At 39.0% G+C, this 23,454-nt stretch overlaps 1 long non-coding RNA gene across 2 annotated transcripts; it reads right to left on the reverse strand.

Annotated features, from left to right (window-relative positions):
* Positions 1-549: 549 nt before the first annotated feature.
* LOC122179603 lies at positions 550-12,662 on the reverse strand. Of its 2 annotated transcripts, none has more exons than XR_006178769.1 (4): positions 12,555-12,662; positions 10,296-10,371; positions 4,124-4,202; positions 550-1,200 (listed from the first exon to the last, which is right to left on the reverse strand). It is a non-coding gene; the product is annotated as an uncharacterized LOC122179603 (long non-coding RNA). The 2 variants fall into 2 exon arrangements; XR_006178773.1 differs by lacking the exon at positions 550-1,200 and adding an exon at positions 2,557-2,788.
* Positions 12,663-23,454: the final 10,792 nt, after the last annotated feature.

A 23,454-nucleotide genomic window follows, 5' to 3' on the forward strand; every position in this document is an offset into this window, starting at 1 on the left:
GGAAGACGCCGGGCCGGTCATGGGGGTGCTGGGCACGCGGCTGAACCCTCGGTCCCGGCCGGCAGTGCCGGGTCCCCTCGGCAGGCGGCGCCACTCGGCGCTCGGAACGCCGGGGCTGGTGCCAGCCCTGCGCGGGTAGCCCCGTGGTGGGCTGCAAACTTGTGTGCGCCGAGAGCGGCTCTTCCGCCCTCTGCACGTCCCGGGCCGGCCCCCGGTTTGCTATAACGCCGTGTCACTCGGCACAGTCCCGATACTAGGTGCACTGTTTTCTCCGCATTTGAACTCGCAGCTGAGTCGCTCTTGAGCCGCAGAACCCGAAGTCACTTTTGTCTTCTCATTACACAGGTTTAACAGCTTGATTTTTGAGCTCTCCGATACTGAGAAAAGATAACAGGGTTTGCCTTTGCTCTAGGCGAAATACAGCAGAGCAGAAAGTTCCGACGCAAATTTGCCCCTGGTCACTGCGAGGTGGCTCAGCGCTCTCCCATGGCCCCTCTCATCTCTCCCCTCAGTTCTTCCCCTCTGCTCCAAGAACTTCCATCACACCCCCTGTGGATAAAGTCATGCCGTGCTTTCAGCGTGCTTGGTTTCTGCAAGCACACCTTCGCTTTGCACAGATACGTAGTCAGATGTCTTCCACAGTTAACAAGAATGCTATACAGCCGATTACCCACAATCAAAGTTCAAACCCTCTGACTCCAGCTGAGTTTTATATTTTCGTATGTTGTTGGTGTGATTTCAGTACTACCTTTCTAGTAGCAGACTGGGGGTTATCCTCCTTTTGGTTCTGTACTAATGAGCAATTACTGACAGCATTTGTAATTTACACAGCCGTTAACAAATGTTTTCAGAAAATTCCTCTTTAGCATATCATTTTCTTGGGTGGAATTCTAGTGGAGAAATGAAGGCCTGAAGAAATACCCTGTGTCTCAGGGAAAGCCATGCTAGTAGCACTTTCACGGGATGGTGCATCGGCATATGATACCACTATTTTCATATTGGCACAGCAATTGCAGTGTGCAGCCACAGAGACTGAGAATTCAGGCTCCTGAGATCTCTGGTTATGCAATGGTATAATACAACATATGTGGGTGGGTGTAAGCCTGAACCCAAAACAGCATGGTTTCTGAAGATACTGCATCGCTGGTGCTCGTACTTCTGTTCCCTCGTGGGTTTGGTCGCTATGTGTTGAATATTCCACTGTAGACAAAGCAAAAAGATTTTTTTCTCTAATATATCTGAAATTATCTGAAGTACAAGCAGGAAGCGTGACACTTCATAGCTTCCCGCAGAGGATTTCACACCCAACGCTAAAGGCAGTAGTGCTTACTCAGACAGCTCAGTTTCCCTTTGTAACTGATTGATGTGCTGCTCTTGTGGAGTAAGGAGGGGCAGAATTAAGATTTCACTGGCAACATTAGTGTTAGCACTTCCTGTGGGATTTGTGTGGGATTTCTTTGTATGGAAACATAGTAGAGGATTGTGTTAGTGTGATGAAATAGTGTAAGCTTAGAACATTTTAAAAGACTAAGCCAAGAAGAGGCAGAAATCAATACAAGGGGATTTTAATGTTGGGATATGAAAGTAAATTAGACTTAATATAAAGGCAGATCCATAGTAGCTCAAGAGAAGATTGTAAAAGGGTGGTTTTCTGCCATCAAGTTTTCATCAGAATGGCAAACAAGTTTGTGTGAGAAAGTCTTTTTGCTACAGGCAGACATTCTGGGAAATGTTTCTGGCAGTCCGTACCAGAGTTCATGTTGACTGTCTAGAGAAAAGCAACTTTTTGTCATCAAAGTCAATATGCAGCTGGGAGTCGTATTTTGCCCTGGCCATGCCAGCATAAATTATAGCTCAGTTTGCTAACCTCTCAGGAAATGTTTTACATTGCTGTGTCTGTCAGTTGTTAATTATCAATATCTGTCCATTAATAAAGGATTGCCCTTTAATCAAGCTATCTATTTCAGCCATGTTTGTTCCATGTCTACTAGCTGACACAGTAGGCTTTCTTATCTACCATAAATACTAGCTGTGGCATATTTCAGTGACTCATTTGGGTGAAACAATTTGGATGTACAAGACAAACTTTAGTTATGTTTAGAATCTTGATGGAGAAAAAACAGACCAGTATGATTAAAGGACGATGCCATTTTGTTCTTTTGATCACAGTGTGAGAAAGGATGTTTTACCAACTCACTGATAGTTATCAGAACAGGACAGTCAATAGTTAGAGTATCTGTTAGTATTTCTACAATTTTATTGTCAGACCAAGTGGTTCTATGGTTTCAGGTTTTGTTGTGTTTGGTTTGGGGTTGATGTTGTTTTCATGGTGGCTCCATGAATTTATTTTCTTAACTCTTATTATTTTTATTTAGATTTTACTAGTTGTATCAGCAGTGGGACACAGCTATTTGATTGTATGGCATTGGTATAGATCCAGCTGAAGTCATGAAGTATTGGCTTAATGAATCATTATTGGAATTCAGAACAATTTATTTCTATGCCACTGGTGCAAATCCAAGTAAGGTCAAGAGACTAGCTGGCTCAGTGGTTCAGTAATAGGAAACAGACTTCCACCTCCAACTTACTGATGCCATTCCATAAAGGTCAGGAAAATAAGACTTAAATAACAAAGCTTTTTCATTGTGGCCATTGGTTTAAAGTCAGTCTGTTATACATGATTGCTTTCCAATCTGTTTTTAACAGTCTGTATTGATCTATAAATTATTTTAAAGGATAGAATAAGCATGTATTCTTCATAGCTGCTGCTACAGAACAATATTCATCACTGTAAAAAAAAGAAGGCACAAGAGATAATCTCTCCAAACAACTCTTCCTTTAGGAAAGCATCTGGGAGAAACAACGGAACACACCACATTTTAGTTATAAGACCAGCAAATTATGTAAGTGTCCTCATGGACCATGCCACCTTGTCCATGTGCCATCCTTGCCACACCATCCTTGCCAGAAGCCTCGTGAGGAATTTATGGGTTTACACCTCCAGTCAGGAGCCGGAACCCAGCTTCAGAAACTGTCCTAACCATTAATGAGAGGGAAAGTGTGTGGTTTGCTTAGAGTAAAACCTCATTATTCCTTGCATTGTACCCAATTTGCAAAGTCAGATTTGTCTTTTAAGAAAAGACTCCCCACATCTACCTGAAAGATTACAGTATGAGAGAAGCTCTTAACTTCTCCACTTGGTAACAAACTACATCACAACATATCTCATTCCTAATTTCAATATATGCACTGACAGGCATGTGGAAAACTCCTAAAGAAGCGTGGCCTGAACAGATATCCTTGCATACAGCCTCTTTTCTTCACTTTCCTCCTACTCAGATACCTGCCGTAGTGTAACTTTTGAAATGGCACCATATGTTAAGGAGACAACCTCATGTATATTCTCAGAAACAACATCATCGAGCAGTGTGAAGCTTATTGAGCGTATATGGTATGATTTTGATGGCTCTGTGGTAGTGACAACCGTATAAATCCATGTGATGATGCACTCCCCAACCTCCTCCTCTGGCCTCATCATTATGCCCAACACTGTCCTGCTAACTACTCTGACTATAAGCCAATCATCTTATCCCATAAATAGAGTCCCCTGAGCTCTAATTCTCATAAGGCTGCGTGTGACTTCCCCAGTTCCTTCTAAATATTGAGAAGCTTGAGTGAGTGTAGTCACAGGGTGGATTATCTGGAGTAATTATTGTAAATAACTTATTGGGATACCCCTCTCTTAGAAGAAGAAAAGTATTGAAGAAACCTCCAGGGTGGAATGCAGTGAATATTGTAGAAGTCTGTTCCATGTAGTTCCCTATGCAACCTAAGACCTGCAACTCTTCGATTGTTGACAGCACTGGGGGAACTTGGTATGCTGACTCTGAGATATAGCACAGAGGGTGGACCAAGGTGTAAAACTCCCAGCCAGACTCTATGATAAGATCATGGGCATGGGAACTTGTTATTATAGAACTGATAAACTGCATAGTAATCATCCTGAGTTAGCAACTTTTCAATTTTCTGTTGCACCAATCATAATAAAGATAGGTATGATTAGAAACACTCAAACTTCACCTGAAAGTAAGATAAAAGAGAGAAGGAATTTTGAGGAAGATACCTTTGCAGACAAATGAGGACAAAGCTGATTTCTGGGACTAGTCAATGTGCTGAGCCTCTCCTTCTCTCCGCAGGGATGCCTGTTGTGTAAGATTCAGATCCTTAAACCAAGTTACACCAAGTGCCTCCCCCAGCAAACATAGAAATCTCTATAGACTTATTCCATAGTTTAACACGTTTTTGGACAGCTGTATTATTCACATTATTGGTATTTACACTTTCTCTGTAGGCAGTGTATTTATCACTGGCAATTCAGAAGAATCTGTAATCTGTTGCTCCAATACAGAATGTTACTCTATAAGCAAGTTGTGAAAGTTCTCATTGTTGCGGCCAATGGTCATACAAGTCCTTTAAAACATGATAGAACCTGTAGCATCAAAGTAGGTATTAAGTCTTTAACACAGCACTCTCCAACCCAGTTCCCTTGCAGTCATTTTTTTTTTCCTCTCATACTCTGGTCAAACTATAAAAGCAACTCCTTCCCCAGCATCTTGCCTAGGAGTAATGGTGTAATAAAACCATATCTTCTAGTTATTCAGTACACAAAGCTGATCCAGACTGTATCGTTTAAGATTTCAGATGTTGTCATTTTGCCACTCAGTTGAAAAACATTTGTTTCTCCACCAGTCTGTGGATATTAATGTTGCATAGATCTCTGTCCAGGGCATAGGTGTTTGTGTTACATTAGGCAGAAACATTTGTTTCTATACAGACTTCAACAGCCAGAATTTAAGAAGTGCCCAGCAGGGAGGTCCCAAACTAAAATACACCCTCAGCTCAACACCAAGGGTTTGAACCTGTCATTTGGAAGCAGTGAAGGTCCTGAAGATCCTGTAAAAAGGATCCTGTAGCTTTTGTTTTTGTCCATCATTCACTGAGCTGGTTCTCTGTATCACCCTGAAAACATACGTGATATTTCACATTGTTCTTTTCCTCTGCCAAAGTAGGACTTTCTTGAAGAACGGTACATTAAACAAGGGCTTCCACTTCCAAAAATTTGGAAATTGTACCTGCCAAAGGCAATTTTTCATTACTTTTGCAGGGATAATGAGAAGCTTGACACTTCTGAGTACCAATTCTTCTGGGTCACTGCAGTCCTTACTGACAACCATCCAGCAAACAACCTATCTAAGAGGAAAACTGAGGTCTTTGAGAGAGGTACGCACTACATGCAGCATGACTACAAATGCCCTTCAGTGGATTAACTACTAGTCTGAGTGCCTAACAAAAATAAATGAATCTTAGTATGACTCCACATGAGTGGCGTTGACACATTCAATTGTCTGTGCTTCATTTGCTACAAAACAGTAGCTATTTTAGAAAAGCTGTTGATGAGTTTAGCATACACAAAGAATAGACAGATTTTAAAGACACCGTACTGGAACATTCTATTTTTGAAATTTCACTTTGACAAAACTGCCTCATTAAGGACCTCGGTATGTAAAGCTGGAGAATGTTTTCAACCTCATGTAAACTAAATTCAGAATTCTGATGAGCTGAATCAGTTTGTTTCCACACATTATTTTCCTTTATCTATATTTCCTCATTTCAGTGTGAGAGATGAAATAAAAACATGTGAAATTTTGGTCTCCATTAATAAGCAAGACAACTCTAAACTGTAAGAAATAAGGAAAGAAGAAGAAAGGGAATGCAAGAATTTGAATCCACATTTAAATTATAATATTTCAGAATGAAGTAGCCACAAATGATCATTACACACCAAGGCCAAAATTGAACAAATGACCGCTTGCTCTTATCCTGTTGATTGCTCAGATGTTATGGAAGTATTAAATATACTAAAACAAGTCCTCGAAGGAAGAAGAGGACACTGTGTAGGAAAGGGCAGATACAACCTCCTGCCAGCAAACCTGTAATCAAATTATTCAACACTTTTTGAAGAATAGTGTATTTGAACTCTGAATTATGTGATAATTGGTTTCAAAGTATTCCTTAGCCTTCAGACATGTGCAGCTATGCCAACAAATTAAACTCAGGTAAAAAGTGAGTAGCAGTACCTTCTCAACTAATATTTTGTATGATCCATAGACTATAAGAATGTGTACTATGGCTCATGCTTAGTCAATGATAGCATAAGAAGGTTTAGCATCTGTTCCTTTTCTGTAAGCTTGGTTAGTTTTCCAAATCTCAAAAATAAAATTATTACCTTATTTACTAATTCTTCTTACATATCTTTGTTCAGTAAATGAGGCTTGCCAATGTGTGCATTTTCTACATGTGCACAGAAGACTACCAAATGGCTCAAATGACATGGCACATTTATGCACCATTAGTGTAGTTGTATTAAATACAGAAAGATTTCAATACGTATCACCTCAATATTATTAGGGGGTTGTAATTTATTTATTTATTTTTGGACAAGGCTGCATATTTTGTGTAGTAGCTTTTGTCTTGCTCCAGAATACTTTGTTATCTGATTTCCAACTCACACATTTCTTTAACTTTTGATGTAGTCAGACTGATATAAAATATCTACCTCTTCCACAGTTAATCAAACTTCAAGTAGCAGTTGAAAAAAAAAAAAAAAAGAAAAAAACATTTTTAAGTTCAAACCTTTCTTTACATCTTCTCATTTCCTGACATTTGTCAGTCCCGCACTGGCTTTACTTCCATTTGTCCTTCTGCACTGCCTATTTAAAATACTAGTCTAATTGCCATAATATCCAAGCATACCACAATCAACATATTCATCTGCAAGGTAAGCCGCTATTACTTTTGTTTATAGAGAAGGCTAACAGAGCTATTCAGGTTGCATTACAGCCAACTTGCTGATGGATGCTGTGGGATCATGGTTTCTTGATTAAGGACCTATTGCAGTCTCCTGGGATTCCTCATGAAGCAGCACATGGGCATACTCTTGGGTCTCATCTCAACAGAAACATGAAACTGGACAGAGCGTTCAGCTGGGACCTGGAAATTTGAAACTGCTGCAGATCTCCTGTCAAATATTGGCCTGAAATCTAACTTTAAATCTACACCTCTCAGAATGTTAGGCAGCAGGCTGTCAGCCAGTCAGGATGGGTTAAGGCTTTTTAGTCATTCTTGTTTACAGTTTACTTTGAGTTAATAATTTTTCTTAAGCAAACATTGCTAAAGAAATGTAAGACCCAAGTTCTAATGCTGATTCTAATCAATATTTAACCTAAAACTAGAACACAGACTGAAAGTGAACTGTTTCTGTGTCCATGACCTTGCTTCTAAGTTAGACAGTCGTACTCATGACTTAAATTTGTGGTTTTTTTCTCCCTTTCTCCTCTATTAGTTGGAGTAGGTTACCTTGGTGGTCTTTTCCAACCTTTATGATTCTATGACTCTGTGATTTCCCCTCCCCCCACCCCCTAAATGAATCCTTCTTTTCCTTTTTTACTCTGTTTGTCAGTACTGAACTTTACAATCTAAACCATGTAAATAAATCTACTCACATTAAATCTTACTGGCATTAATAAAGACAATTACTTAAATGAAGCCAGGCATTCTCACAGAATCAATCCCATGTGGAAAAAAAAAAAAAAAGAAAAATAGAAAAGGAAAAACTAAAAAAAAAAAAAAAAGAAGAAGAATTTTTTGTTTGTTTTGCTATCTAGCCAAAAAGAGATGGTTTTAAAATTTTAATGGGCAAATGCAAAAGTTTCTGGGTAAAATAAGAAATACTAGAAGATATTTTGTATTGAACAAAGCATTTGGTTCAATCCAAAATGAAATATCTCTCTTTGATTTTCATGTAGATCTTAGTTGATCGACTTTTGTTAAGTCATACTGGCAACTTCCAAAGAGAAAAAAACATACACTGAAAAGAGAAATGAAAATGTCGTTTGAAAATATGAGTGTTTCAGGTTCTAGTGCTGATGTACTTGAGAGAAAGACTATCAAATTGCAAGTGCTGCTCCTGCTGAGATGCATTACTGCAGCCAAAAGGGGGAAGTTTTGCTCCTCGTCTTTCCTGCTCCACTCTCCTCCTTTCTGTATTTCTTTCCACACCTGATCCTTGTTCCTTTCTGGTGCAATGCCCGTCAGACTCCTACATCAGTTAATGTATTTCACTGCTACAGCAGGAATCTCTGAAGGATTTTAATACAATCTGGCAGGAAAATAAATCACAGATGGATCTAAGGAGTGCCAGAGACAGCACAGTAATCAGCGTGAATGGGATGCAGGGGTCAGTGGAAATTTGGACAGGTGCAACAAGATCTGACTCTTTTGTCTGTTTTGTTAGCTTGCTACACTCCAGAGACTGCCATCCCAAAGAAGAGCTGTTTGTAAAAAAGATGGTGTTTCTGACTACACCAGAAGCTTGTATGATCAAATTCTTGTTCCTTTGAGACAGTTGTATTAGAAAAATGGATATCTTACCATTTCTTCCAATCCTGCTCCCTTATTTAACTGTAATGTTTCTAAATTCTCATCTGCTTTTCTGTTACTTTAAGTACTTATCGAACTTGAAAGGTAGGAATCACTTGAAATCACACTTTCCAGCAAGTAAGTTACTCTAGAGTTATTTCATCTAGAAACAGAAGAGACAAGATGTTGGCTTTGTCTACTGATGTATCACTATTTACCTGTATATTTTGAAACACTTAGAAATTAGTTAACCTCTGTTTCCCATCTCTTAACGATTAGGAAATTGAGTCAAAAATACAAGTGCCCAGGACTCTTCAAGCCCAGCCCAGCCACTGGCTAGGTTAGCTCACTCTAGCATGCTGCTTATGAAAGCAGAGGCATTATTTTATTTTGTAGAAATGCCAGTTGTTTTCAGTATAACCTTTCTTCCTTTCACTTTCCCCCAAGATTAAGTACACATGACAGATACTAATTGTACTGATATCTCTAGTGTGCTCAAGAGCTATGGTAATTAGTACAGCAGCTGAGTCTGTATAGAACAAGATCCTCAGAACTTTAAACACTAATCGTGTGAAAAACATGTAAAAAAGATGTGTAAAAAATGTTGAAACCCTTAACATTGCTAAAAAGCAAGGCGTAGATCTGAAAACAGCTGCAGCAAACTCCTCACAAGATATTAAAGTAAGCACAGAGCAAGAAGTCCTGATCTTGCTTTCTGAATTTAGTCGATGTCACCCATGACCTTAACAGGGAGCTTTGTCTAGGTGCGAAATGCAGCATTGGGTTTTATTTACCAGCCTCCAAGGATAAATCCATTCTGGCCAGATAAACAAAACAAGACAGTAATAGTATACAATAGTCTTGTACACTAAACCATCAAAACTACTTGGTGTTTCACTTTAATTACAGAGCTTTTGATATAGATTAGAAATTTGTCTGCTTTCAAAGAATCCTCTCTCCTACACTGTGTTTTTGAATTGCTTGCTCAAGAAATACCTGAGCAACCATTCATCCACAAAGCACTTTGCCACTGTGTATAGGCACTGCTAACACTTTAAGAGAGAGCCATAGCTGCTAAAGCTGATGACAAACACTGTCTTTTCAATTACTGTAAATTGTGCCCTTATTATTAAGGTAGTTTGTATTCAGGATGACTTTCCAAATTAAATTTCCTTCTGAATATACTCATCAAGAATATACTTCCAGGAAGGAAAGACTATTGCTACATGCATCTCTTATCATCATCTCCAATAGCTCTCTCAAATAGGTATGTATTTCTTCCACTGTCTCCTTTCCCCTGGTGACAAATCAGTTTCCTAAGTCATATGATGGGAAAAGGTCATCTTAGACCACATGATAAAGCAAGGGTTCAGCCTAAAAGCTGCAGCTGGGATTGATTCTGCAAGTGCTGTTCCTGTAAGCCTGTTCCTGTGAGTCCACATGGAACACACCCAGGCTGTAAAACAAGTCATCCAGCAACACCTCACATGTTCACAGCCTAAAAAAGACTGTTGTGCTGCATGTACAAGAGATACAGGCCTAGCAGCTGGAAAGTGTGGAAGAGGGCTCAGCTGTGTGAATCGTGCATTGGCCTGAGGACATTGCATGTATGTGCAACCATGGTATCTGATGGCTTTCAGACGTGAACTTGGGAACCCAGTTTTCCAGAGATTCAGTGTTCCAGCCCAGTGACACCCAGCACATCAGAAAAAAAAGATACTTAAAAGACAGAACAAAAATAACCCAGAAGCAAATTAGTGATGCGGACAGTAATCTGGGTAGTGTGCAAAATATGTTATCTAATGGATTGCACTTACCCAGACTTCTACAGAATTTACTCCAGAACAGACTGTGCTCTGGTAGCATATGCCATCAGTGAAAAGGAGGTGATTTCTGAAAGACCAGATGTGATAATTAAGTTATTTAAGAGTCTTCCATATTTATTTTTTATATCTACTAGCTAACTAGGTAAATCGCTGCCTTGCTAAAAGGGAAGCAATTTGCAGAGGAAGTGTATTGAGGACTTAGGACTTAAAAAGTCAAAGTTGATAAAATTTTGTGGAAAAACTGTCTCAGTAATTTTTTTACTGAGAAAGTCAGCTATGGAGAACTGGAGTAATTGTGCAATTTGGCTTTTGAAGTAATGAGAGTGCATCCGAATCTGTACAAGAGCCATTATACTGTAGAATGAGTTCTTACTCGAGGTGAAGTTGGGTGAATGCTTTCCCAGGGGCTTCCAAAAAAACACTACTTGAATATTTTTTAAAGTAGCTTTTCTGAAGAATAGCATTGTCCAGATAACTACAGTGTATGAATTAAGTTGAAACTCTTCTTAATAACTAACTCAAGGACTCCAAATCCAGTGATGCAGATAAATACTTTAACTTCTGTCGCTGTTTTACATGTCCCTGAAATAGACTTTTAAGTGTTCCACCTCAGCTTGTGCTTTAAGGAATGCCACACTCTTGGTTCTTTTCCACCTACAGTCTTAATGTTAGACTTTTTAATTATTGACTTTGTTTTTAAGCTATTTCATTCGGTATCCTGGGTTCCTTCCAGGCAGCTGATCAAAACTCTCACACCCTGGAAAGGGAATGTCATGCAATTCTTTGTTTGCTGAAACACAATCACAGTGCATACTCTTTGTGAAAGAGCTGGCTGTTCCCAATCAATCTCTGCTGGCCTTTCATAACAACAAAGATTGAACTCTACTTATTGTTACACTTGATTGTAAACCTTTTCAATGTTTTCTTCTTGTGACTCAATATATAAACCCAGGTTCACTACAGGAAAAGATAACCCTTGCTTTCAATGGGGCTTTCACACTCACATCCCAGGCAAGATGGGCATCTTCTGAGATGCTTACATTCCAAAGGAAAATATTGAGCTATCAGCTGCCTTGAGCCAAGGGATCTTTGGGTCAAAGCCCATGGAAGCACACAGAAAATCAGTTTGTCTTTCTCTGCACTCAGAAATATTCCTTTCTATATCTACCAATATAAAGGAGTGCACCCTCCTAGAATGTGTGAGTGTGCACTAACAGGTAAGTGTTAATTGCAATTTAGCTTATTTGCATTAAAGTAGTTAAATGCATTGATGAGAGCCCCTTCTTACCAGAGGATAGAAAGTGGATCTGTTTAACAATTTTTATTTAAATGTAGCGTAGCATAGACTCTTTTCTAACAAGTATTGAAGATCACAACTACACGTGTGGTATCCCTGAATACAGTTATGCATTCCCAAAGTCAAATGATCTGAAACAAACACCTTGCCTATGTAGAATTATTTGTCATGCCTTCCCTTACAATACTTGTAACCAGCTGTACTCTATCATTTTCTTAGGGTGTGTCATTTTCTATTTAGAATAGATGACATTAAGATATTATTAAGCAGACTTTAGTTCCATGTTTAAAATATGCAATATTGCAGCACAAATATGCTTTTATCAAACTCATAATTTGTACAAATGTATTTCTGTTATTCATTCGCTTTTTCTAGGACACTGGGTACACTGCTTTGCCTCAATAAAACATGCTGATCAATTTCACACAAGTAAACAACAAATTGATATTGGTAATGCTATTTCTCTTGTATCTTCTGTTAATTAATGTTAACTATAGTTAACTTGATTTTTTCTTATTCAAACACAATTTTTTTAATGTGTAGCTCACATGTAGACAATACATTGGTACTAAGAGCACCCTTCTGATTAGTTTACTACATCATCTCTCTGAAATCAAAGCAGTAGGGTTATGGTTATCAATTTATGCTTTGGCTAACAGTAATGTGTTAGAATACTTGTATTTTATGAAAGCAAACATTTTTTTTATTCTTTAACAGCAGAAAGCTCAGCCATGCATTGCAGCTTTGGTCCTTCTTTTTCAAAACCTGTTGCTCTATAATCTGCCTCTTCGAGATAGCTCCTGATAACAGCATTAACATCCTGACACTTGACAATCTGGTGGATAAGAGTGCTAAAGAAAACAGCTGCCTCACTTTATTTCCACCTTGGATATGATCCTTGTTCTTTCCTAAAGGAGCTCTGCAGGGACTCTATTTGGCATTTTCAGCCTTACCTCCAAACCATTGCAGATTTCAAATTGTCACCACAACGAATTTCCTTTGATTCCCATTGACATAACTCTGTTTTTTATGTTTACAGCTTCTGAGACAAGATCTTTAGGCCTAGAATTGCGTACCACAGACAAGCCTGTCAAGTTTGACAACTACTTAGAAAGCATTTTTCCAGCCAGCTGACCTTTCTAAGCTTGCCATAGCTGGCAAATAGACTTGTTCTGGGAGCATGGTATCCTTTTACTTTCAGTGCTGTTCTTAGACTGCACTCAGATTTCAGGTATCATTAACTTTAAGGTGACATTAACTTGAGTAGTAATGCAGATGTTTTTCTCCCAACAAAAATAGTCTTACTATTTTTGATATGACAGCAGTTGCACGAAATACAGAATATTATGTTGAAGGCTCAGGTCTCATTTTCATTTGAAGCAGTGTCTCTGTGAATATGTAAACTTTTCTGAAGATGTGTGCACATGTGTGTATTCCAATATTAGGGATTTTTAAAATTTATTTAAATTCTTCTTATCCTACAAATAATGATCTCAAGGAATAAGGAGTCACGATCAATACTTCCACTAACTGTTACAAATTTCTAAGCAGGCTGATCACCTTAAGACATAAATGATTTTAAGATACACTACCTTTGAAATGTATGGGGGCTCCTCTGAAAGTAATGCCTCCTATTTTATGGAGTTCATCCACAACATTAGAAGTGGATGTCGGTGGTATGGCAGTAGAGGTTGAACCTTCCCACCACTATTCCATAACATTTTGTTGCTGTGTGACAGGTGGCAACAGAGGGGCAGTCTGACAACATGGAGTCTAGCATGGAAGTGTGTATGAAGTGAAGGGGTGTCACTGAATTTTGTCATGCAGAATAAATGACATCCATTGACACCCATGGACACTTGCTGAACTTTTATGGAGACCAAACTGCATCTGAGCACAATTAAGTGGTGCATGGTGCATTTTAGGAGAGGTGACAGTGGATCAACTCTACTGGTGCAAATTTTTACAAGCACAACGTGCAGGCTTGTTTATCACTGATGAAAATGCATAGCTAATGGTGGCTGTAGTGTTCTGTAGCTGAGAATTTGCTCTATCAAACAGTGTTATTGTGCTCTGTTGTAGTTTATATGGAAATAAATATGAAGCATTACTTTCAGAGCAACTTACATATAAATGTGTTTTTGGCTTTGCAGCCCACAGTATCAGTTGACATATTTTGAAACTGTGAGTTGCTGAAAATCTTGTAATATTTTAGTGGAGGAAACATTCTGATCTTCTGTTGTCTGCCACTGTTTAAGCTTTTTACAGAACGCTGTCCGATTTAGTTAAACAGATATTACCTAACTACATGTAGCACAGACTTTTCCACAATTCTTTATCAATATTTTTTAATTTCTTTGTAGGTTGGTCAACTAGACAGTTCTCAGGGTGCTAACTGGAAATCTTTCTGTAGATACATTGGAATTTTATTCTTTTCACTACTCAGTAAATACGGTTGTCTTACAGCTTCGAGTACAATGGTTACATGCAGCCAGGCAGTACATATTTGTGTGTGGTTCCACCCCACTTTTCTTAAATGTGTCCTGATTGTGATTGTTTCTTGTACTTAGTTTTGGAAGATATTGTTTACCACCCATTTTCAATGTGTGCATTTCAGGAGAATACCTTCAAATGTCTGGAACTGCTTTCCTGTCTCATATGGTCAGGCTGCACTGTAACTTTGGAAGCTGCTAAGTATATAAAAATATCTGTTTAGTAGGTGAGACATCTGAAGAATTTTCAGCTTAGTTTAGTAGGAGGTCACTGAATTGCGATGGTTGCTCTTTTGCTTATTATTTTTGTTTCTGTTACTATTATTATGCTAGAAATAAGGGTAATAAGGTTAGCCCGCCAAGACTAACCTAAGAAGAAAATCCTGGTATTTCTTCACTGTACCATCAGTTTCACAGCCTCTAGAGAGGCTCACGTAAGAGATCCTTTAAACTATGTTCCGCATACTGTTAAAAAGTGCAATTCATACTAGAATTCAAGTACAGTTTTATAAGCTGTTGCTTCGCCTGTCAGTGCAGGTTCTGGTGAGTAAATGCTGCATGGTGCCATGATTTTGAGACACATTTTGGAGATACTGATAGCTTTTTTTGTCATTGACTTGTATTAAACTCATACATCAGTGTTTTTAGTTGTGGGATGGATTTTTGTAAGGCGAGGTTGAAATTCACAACAGTTTGAATGTAGTTTTGAAACTTTTCCTGCCTGAGGTTTTCAAAGAAGCTCCAGTGTGAGTAGGGTACTGTTGCAGTGTGGAGCAGAGCACACTGCTGTAGGGTGTGCAGCAGCACTGCAGCCACACTGCCAGATCATACCAGGCACTCACTCGTAGTCAAGAGTATTTCAGATACCATTTTCTTTTTCATGTCTAATAAATTTCACTTGGTTCCAATTGAGCGTGTGGCCAAAGTGGATGATCTTGCCTCTTTCACCTCTCACAGCTGTGTTTCCCCTTCCCCTCACTTGCACTGGCTCTAGCAACTGAATATCCTCAGGATGTGTCCAAGTCACTGAACTGCACTAACAGAGTAACAATAGTTTTCTTGTGGCAGTTCAATATGCTGCAGTTTCAATTAGATTATCTAATTCATGGCTGCAGTCATTGGAAAAGAACTCTTCAAGACAGGGGAAGAAGAATAGGCTTCTCCCCTTTATTGCCAGCATAATGAGAACCTTCACTGCTAATTGAAGCATGTAACAGTGAGGTTATTCTGAACTTGGTCCTGTGAGTGAATTACTGCTGTAATGTGAAACTGCACCATTACTGTATCCTCCCAGGCATTCCGTCCTGTGACCCTTTTTAAAAAAAAAAACCCTTTGTCTCCTAAGTGCCCTCTTGTGGACCCTCTAATTTACTTTCATTATGACTTTCAAACTCTATCTCCCTTCTGACTGCACAGACCCTATAAAGGGAGTACCTTTGCAAGTGCCTGGCCTCTCCCTTAATTCAAACTCTGAAATGAGGTTCCTTACACCTTTGAACAGAGCAGTCACCATCTGCCTTGCTGTACCAGTAAGGCTCACCTCAATGAAAAAGAAACTTGTACTCTGCTCTCCTCACTCTTAGAACCATCCAAAGATTGAGGATGGATGGGATCTTTGAAGATCTTCTGGTCCAAATTCCCGGCTCTGAGCAAAGCCAGATGGGACAGGTTGATCAGGGGTGTATCTGGTCAGGTTTTGAAGGATAAAGACACTGCAGATTTTCAGGGCAGTCTGTGCCAGTCATCCTGAAAGTAAAATATTTACAAGCAGGATGGTGATAGTCTGGAGGCAGATGTACTTCTATAAATACCCGCAAGTTACATGTGTACATGAAAAGCAAACAGTAGCAATTAGTTGTTCTTTGTCTCAAACCTTAGCCATTTCTCACAAAATTATTCACTAAGTGCATTTTTTAATATATTATACATAAGTTCTAGAGGCTTTTAGGCAGCAATATTTTCAGCCTAATAAACAATTCAATAGAACTTTGAAAATAGATATAAATATGCTTAGTCTCGGAGGGAAAATGTGTCTGATATGCGTATGCTGCATAGGATAAGGAACACTTTCATGAATAACCCAACTGATCCCAACAGCGGCAGCTGACCTGGATGCATATGTTGCAGATAGACTCATCTTGGGTCAAGTGTACATTAATGGTCAGGATTAAGATGTTGGTTTTGAGTAGGAGAAATCTAAGAGATGCAGTAAAACTGGTGCTCAAAGAGGCTACCAGCATACTTTAAAGTAATGCTGAAAGCAAAAGAAACTCTTTGTTTCTTAATGCTGCACTTAGCATTTTCACAAGATTGTTAGTTGGCAGATCTTTCGTTACTGCCTTTTCTTTCCTGCTCTGCATTACATATCTGTACACGGCAGTTCATGACTTTAGTGATAGTCACGAAACCTACCCGAGTCACAATTCTGATAAATCTCAAACAAAGGGGATCTGCCATGTGCCAGTTGAGATGCCAAATCCATCCTCTCAAATCAACAGAAGAAGTTCCACATCATAGTTAATTCTTTTTTATGCAAAGTCTCATAGGGTTGTGTGAATTTCAGGTACAAAGACGTCCGCTATCTCTAAGCAGCAGATACTGCTGATAAAAGAATTGAGTGAAAATGAGACAGACTTTTTCACTGAGCTTTTGAAATGTCTGTTAATTCCAAAACTAGGCTAGTTACATTCATTTCGTTTTACAGTTAAGGAAACTAAGAAGGGAAATGACTTATTCAAAGCCATAGAAATAAAGAATTTTGAAATTGGTTCAAAGATCTGAAAACTCTCCCATTCAATTTTCTTGCCCATAGACAATAGAAATATCCCATGTTTATATTAACATGCTTATTAAATATGCTCAACAGCCATAAAAAGAGAAAATGCTCCCAAATCAGAGCCTGAATCGAATGGATTTGGGTAATGCAGGCCAATGAAAGGATTGAATCTCTCACAAGGATGGTGGGTGCCTTGTCTCTCCAAGTTATTTAACACAGATTCATGGTTGATTTGAAAGATTTCAAATTGTTAATGAGGCTACAATGGATGGAAACATGGAATCATGGTATAGGGGACCTACCACTACAGCTGAAGTAGTAACACACAGGACATCGTTTTATAAGTTATCCCTTCTACTTCTTGTGCTCTGTTTCTCTTTAACACTTAGAGTGTTACAGATGCAAGCACTCATTTGACACAATAAAGTAAGAAGGCATACGCAAGAATTTATCACTCATGGATTTTTTCATGGATTTTGATGGATTTTTCTTTGCTAAGAAAAATCCTTGTTAAACATTTTAGACAAAACCATATGGATGCTTTTTAGCAGTGATTAAACCATGCTTGTCAGCTAAGAAAAGCCTCTTTAAGTGATGCAGGCCATTGTGCCTGTAGTTTACTGACAGAAACAGATTAGACTATCAATCTAGTGCTTTTTTTCTACTTTCAAAAAGGAATCTGTAACAAGTTTCTGGCACAGAGCACAGTTTGCTGTACAAAGCCTCCAGTGCTGCTGAGTTTAGCAGTACTGCGGTCAGAAAGTAGGGACATAGCAGAAATCACCATTTGCTTCTGAAATTCAATAGGAATTGAATAGGGACAAGAAGTGTGTTTCTCTACTGCACCACTGGTTTTCGTGTTCATTCCCACCTCACTGTGCCGCATCTTCCTCCTAGCAGAAGAAATGGAAGGATAGCAAGGATTGTCAGGGATCATCCTGCAAGGTGGGACTGGTGGTTTGAGCACCTGCAGGCTGAGGAGGAAATAAATTTCCTACCTGAGTGACAATTCTAGTCATTAAACTAAATATATAATGTGTGGAAATTCATTACTACCTTGAACGAAGATACAATGGGCCAATCCTCTGAATGCATGTGAAGCATATGGTGGGTATGCATTAGACTCCTTGGGAACAGAAGTGATGCTTTGCCTGGTTTCTGGACAGCATCATGCTTAGATAAGAAACAGATGAATAGTTATTGGAGCTGGAGCAGCTCTTGGCAGACCAAAAAGTAGAACTGTGGACACTGAAGGAATGATTGAATGAAAAAGGAGGCAGCTGCTATGCCTGGGCCACTATAGCACTGAGCAGTTGCATATTGAAATTTTCAGCTTAGGCAATTAAGTCCATCTATCTTAAATCCCCTGATTTATATTTGGATGTCTTTGAATTCTTCTTTAATACTTTTTATCTCCTAAAGATAACTTTGACTTTCCAAATTAAAAAAACTGCTTTGTTTATTTCATGTGAGAGGGGGCTGTTGTACTTCATAAAGAGATGAACTATGTTTTGTTTCTGCAACAGCAATTGCAATTAACAATGGAATCCAATGCAATCAATTTACTGAACTGGAACCAATTATATGTCACTGTGCAAAATTACTTGAAAACTTCAGAAAGCGAATTTTAAGAGGGCGTACAGTAAAAATAACAATTATCATTAACTGTTTTATGTAGAGCTGTGTAGTTTTGGCTGTTGGTTGTTTTTGTTTTTTTTTTTTTTTTTCTAAAATTGCCAATCTATTTTGCTTGCAAACAGCAGAGCAATATTTTAATGAGTTGTTCACACTATTTTTTTCTGCAGAAACCTGACTACAGTTAAGCTTCAGCAACTGGCAGGGATTGCGTGCTCCATGCATAACTGCCTACATACAATGAAGTGCAGGTGGAGGTTTCTTCTACAACAATCTAAGGATGCGGTGGCTGAGGTCTCATGTTTGTCATCCCTTCCTGAAGAAAACACCTTGTGTCCAAGTTAATGTGGGAGATGGTCACGATGGTCATTTGAAAGAGTTTCTAAAAGAAACTCGCAGTGGCTCTGAGTCTCCCACCTTTGAAGGCTTTGATTTATCTCTATTACTACTGCAATTTGTTCCTAAAGAAGGCCGGAAAGAGGTGGCAGGAACTGTAAGATGCGGTACATGCAAGATAAAGTCAGGAAAATAATTTCCCTTCTTTGTGCCAGCAAGTGATATTTCCTTTGAACTCACAGAAATATTTTTGTCTTTTAAAACAAATTAGATAAATGTTATCTTTGTCCTTCATTTCCTTAACTCATTTCTTGTGCTCCTATCTCTAACTTTCTCCCAATCAAACTTTTCTTTCGGCTTCTCTCCAATTTCTACTTTATATATCTAATCCCCCCTTAGAAACTTCGTTCTGACTATTTGATATTATAGAAGACTTTGCCAAACATAAATTCTGTTAAATTTGTGGCCTACTGCCAGCTTTTTTGTCAGAGCTCACACATAGTGTGTTAACAATGCAGATGATGTAGTGGTTGCTTTGCTTAATTGCTTTCTTTCTGCCTACTGCCTATAGAAGGGACCTCAGTTTCCCTTAAAGCAATTATTTCCTTACCTGAGTCACCTGTATCCCCTGTGAGGATCCCTCTGGAGTGTAAGTGTCTCCTAAACATAACAGCTATGGCTCTCTGGAAGCTCGCTGAGCACAGCACTTGACTGGGACACAGAGCCTTGAAGGAGACAGGGTGGGACAAGCAATCCCAGCTCATTGTCAGTGTCACGCTCTCTGGAGGAAGGAAAACAAAAGGTGTTTTTTTTAGTTGGAGTGCTATGGTGGTCATGACAGCCTAACTTTTACAAGAGAGAATCTATTTCACTACAGCAAATAAGACAGCTGGAAAAAGCAGGTGCGCTTTAGACTGCACAAACTAATTTAGCAGTTAGAAGCCCAGCTTTGGCAGCCAAACTTTGCAATGTATAACAAACAATAAAATTGAACAAGAGCTTCAGTTTAACAGCCACATTCCACTCTACCCGCTTGACCTCTCTCCGAGAACTTCTGGCATCCTCCAGTTCTTATACAAGTTTCTTTTGCACTTCCTGAGAAAATGTCTTTTCTCAACTAAACTAAAGGCAGTGCTAATTCTTCACTTTTTTTTTTTTTTAACTCAATTCACATGCCATCTAAATGATTAGCAGGAAAATGAAGACCAAAGACCCATTATAAATCATCTGCTTTGCCACTCTCCTTACCTGCAATTTTCTTTTTTTTTTTAAGCCTCAAAAAAAAAAAGCAAAATATTGTAAAAGTTTTGTACAATCTGTTGTTTGTTTCTCCGTGTCTGCATTATGATCATGGACAGATGCTTTAAAATAAAAGAGACACTGTGCATCTTCCATTTTCAGGTGTCCCCAGAAGCTGGAGGTTCTTAGCCTCTCAAAATCTGGGCTACAATATCTGCATGTATGAGATTCAAAATTCTCTCTGAGTTTCTTACAAACTAGACTGTGTTTTGCTGCCATCGGAATCCACTGTGATAAACAGGGATCTGACGAAGCACTAGGAAGTTTCCTCTTTGTATATAAATATTTATGTATGTAAATGGTTGTATGGTTAATTATATCTGACAAGAAGAGACTGACAGCAACTCAGATTCTCTATCCCCACAGAGAGATAGAAGTTGCTTGTTGAAGTGTCGTAGCACATCTCATGGGCTGTGTATTGAATCATTGATTAAATGCTGCAGCATCTGGGTAGCTAAAATGCCAAGGACTGCTGAAGAAGGAGGTAGGAATGTGCACTGAATACCAAATAAGAACAGGGAAATCATCTGGTTTGTACTTCTTTGTATTTCATAAACTGATCAAGAACCAGAGTGTTTGCTTTCCTTGTGCGTCTCCCTGCAGAATGGGCAGGCCACCTTGCTTTGACCTGCTCACAGGCACAATCTCTCACCCAGGAGGAGCTGAGAAAGAGTTCCATGAGAAAGCAGCACAGGCTGCATGGGGTGAAAGCAATTGGGGCTTTAAATCTGCTCATATGTTCAGAAGAAGATGGTACACAGCTAACATTTTTGAATCAGACTTGAGTATCTTTGTTATTTCCATTTCCTGTTTTTCCATTATTCCTGATATCCTTGTTAACTGGGCTTTGTATCTGTGTCCAAAGCTGCTATCTCTTAGCCGTCATATAATGCTATCTGAAGGAAAAAGAAACATTTGGATGAATTGTACAGCACTACTTAGGACCACAGGTTTATGCATTTTCAGAAAAATAAATATCTATTTAATGACAATAATTTACAAGTAAAATGATGAAGGAGTGTAGCTGAAAAACCAGTATCCCTGCATGACATTTTTGGGACATGGAGAGCTATTTCTTTTTAATATTTCAACTTGCTTTCCTAGCATGGCATCACACACTGCTTGTGCATTTCTTGAAACAACATTTTAAAATGTGCTGCATTTTGTTTTTCTCTGTCATTTTGTAATGAATGGCAGTGTGATCTGTCAGATCTGCCACGATATACTTTTCTTCTAACACTTAAGGTTTCTAGAAGTGGGGGTATTTTTAGGCTTTTGTTTACATATTTTTTCTTTGTTGCTCACTCTCCCATTCCCTTAAAAGCACTGCTCTCTCTTGCAGTCTATATTCAGCATGGATATTACTTTCTTTACTTCCTCCTCACTGATTTCCCCACTTTCAGTCTCTCCTTTCTCCACTAACCTGACAGACTTGAAGAACATCATTCAGTAGTTCCACAATTCAAGAAATGCCATTAATACATGGTTTTCTTTCCTTTCAGAGGCAGACAGCAGAGAGACCTCCAAATGTCTGTTCCCTCTCTGTGAGAAGCTGGGCCAGAACATGAAAACATTGCACCCATCCATGTCAGGGAAAATGCTGAGGCTCAAGAACTAGAAAGACAGTAGAAGTGGGAAGAGGTGAAAGGTTTGGAGCAAAGCTGTGGGAGCAGTCTCCAAGTGGGTCACCATCAGCTGATATGGTGGACATGAAGAATCCAGTAGGTCATTTGCCTTAAGGTCACTTGTACTGAAGCAGAGATGACTACTAACAAAGCTTGTAGCCCTTACCCCATGCACATATCTGCTTTGTTTATTCCCAATGTGACAAGAGACAGACTGAACACAGTTTGTGAAAAAAGAAAAAAATAGAACTAAAAGACCTAAAGCTAAAAAGTCAGTTATTGCTCTTCTGTATCCAACACCAGGTTAATGATCTATGTGGTCTCAAGGGAATCCCCATGTAAGTACTGACAAAACACAGGCACACCTGACAGGAAAAAGCAGAAAATCATTATGCTGCAGGCAGTTGTTCGTGCTTTGTGAATGCTTTCTCGTATTTCTTTTTTTCTTTCTGTGGAGTGATGGAAGGTAATAATAATGCCTTCTTCTAGGACAGAAGCACTCTTCTGTATGCAATAAAGGAATTAGTTAATGTTTAGTTTAGAAAGAGACACAGAAGAAGGTGACTCACCCTTTTGGAAGACAAGTAATGTCTTGAAAAGAGTGTGATCTCTGAAGAGAGATGTTGCTCCCTCAGCTGCTAACCCTTAATTGAGAGCCTCAGGTACATTGCTTGTACCGAGCTCCCTGGGTTATCCATGCCTTCTCACCTGGTGCTCAATCATTGTTTCAGGCTGTGTCCTAGCAATTCCCATATACCTTTGAACCCCTTTTCCTTTCTCAGCTTTACAGTCATTAACTAAAAAGATGTTTTTTTACAGATCTCCTTATGCCGCCTTTTCTGCTTCTTTCTCTGCTGTTCCCACACAATTAGCTTCCCTCATGGGGATGCAGCATCAGAATGCTGCCTTGCTCCAGCAGATGCCTATGGATGTCAGCTGACATCTTCAAGTTGCACCAAAACCTGAAGAGGGCCTGAAGAGTCACTGTAAATCCAACAATTCACTCCTGCAAAATTCACTCTCCACAAAGTTAAACAGGTAATTTACATTAAAAATTATTTTCAAGCATGGTGCAGGTGAAGGTGGCTCCGTGGCCCCTTTTCCAAAACTGTTCTTCTGGCAAAATGTATTTCTCACTACTCATTTCTACAAGCTGTGACATTGGCCTCTCTCAGTTATGTCCTTCCCTAAAATCTTTTGTGATGGATTCAGAAGTTCCTAATACAAACTTCACCCTTGAATGACTCCTTTGGGAACAGCAATATTCAAGCTAATCTCCCATTCGTGTTATTGCTGTTAGTGGAGGATTTGTTGCCATGCTTTTACAGCCTTCTGCTCGTTGAACTTTTGTACTCTCAAGAGCCTTTCTTCTTTCAACCTTTCTACAACAAGCCAGTGGGTAGCAAAAGCTTTTCCCTTTCTTTCTAGTTCTTGCCTTCGTATCCACTTGCATAGAACCTGTCTATTTCTATTATATACCTGTCTTCTAGAGCTGAATTTCTTCTCTGCTTAACATGTAGCTATTTTGTATGACCCACATTCCATTGCAACTAGGATTATCTTATATCATTGCATTTTGGGGCTCCAGTGACTGCATCTAGACACATTGTCTTATGCATGGTCTATCTTGGATGGAATCTGTGAGAAGAAACGCACACAAGGCAGTTTTCATTTATTTTTGTTGATGTTG

The sequence above is a fragment of the Lagopus leucura genome, unplaced genomic scaffold, assembly GCF_019238085.1.
Source record: "Lagopus leucura isolate 7727_CA_CO unplaced genomic scaffold, USGS_WTPT01 Super-Scaffold_1, whole genome shotgun sequence".
NCBI classification, from domain to species: Eukaryota; Metazoa; Chordata; class Aves; order Galliformes; family Phasianidae; genus Lagopus; species Lagopus leucura.